At 42.8% G+C, this 682-nt stretch overlaps 1 non-coding gene across 1 annotated transcript; it reads left to right on the top strand.

Moving 5' to 3' along the window:
- Positions 1 to 386: 386 nt before the first annotated feature.
- Trnat-ugu (transfer RNA threonine (anticodon UGU)) lies at positions 387 to 461 on the top strand. Its single transcript has one exon. It is a non-coding gene; the product is annotated as a tRNA-Thr (tRNA).
- Positions 462 to 682: the final 221 nt, after the last annotated feature.

Raw genomic sequence — 682 nt, 5'->3', positions numbered from 1 at the left:
TTTTGGGAGTTCCAAAATGTGTTTTTTCCAGTTTAAATCATCTCCAATATGAACACCTAATTAATATTAAACTTTCCATTCTATTTTTTTTTTCACCGTATGCTACACTAATAACTGGTTTGAAATGATAATTAAATCAAGACCCTAAGCTGTCGACAGCTGTTGATATACATCAACGGGGACAGCTGAAAATGTGTACCCCGACCGGGACTCGAACCCGAGATCTTATGCTTACGTGGCAGACGCTCTATCCATCTGAGCCACCGAGGGCACAGAGGGTAGTGCAACTGCACACTACGAATGTAGTATGTGGACATTAAGTTGGGAATGTGCGTCTCACGGGGACCGAGCAAGGTATAAATCCCTGCAGTCGCACTTACCTCTGTGCCCTCGGTGGCTCAGATGGATAGAGTGTCTGCCATGTAAGCAGGAGATCCCGGGTTCGAGTCCCGGTCAGGGTACATATTTTCAACTGTCGCCATTGACGTATGTCAACGCCTGTCGACAGCTTAGGGTCTTGATTTAATTATCATTACATTCTAAGAGAGCTGCATGGTCACCAGTGCTTCTGTTCGTTCTGGTATGTCCGAAAGAACAGATACCATCTTCATATAATCGCTGGTTTAGTATTTCAAAAAGAGCTGAAACGAAAATTTTCGGTCTTTTTTAAAATTTTTAATCA

The sequence above is a fragment of the Schistocerca cancellata genome, chromosome 12, assembly GCF_023864275.1.
Source record: "Schistocerca cancellata isolate TAMUIC-IGC-003103 chromosome 12, iqSchCanc2.1, whole genome shotgun sequence".
NCBI classification, from domain to species: domain Eukaryota; kingdom Metazoa; phylum Arthropoda; class Insecta; order Orthoptera; family Acrididae; genus Schistocerca; species Schistocerca cancellata.
Note: the sequence above shows the minus strand (reverse complement) of the source record. Positions and strands in the feature narration are given on the sequence as shown.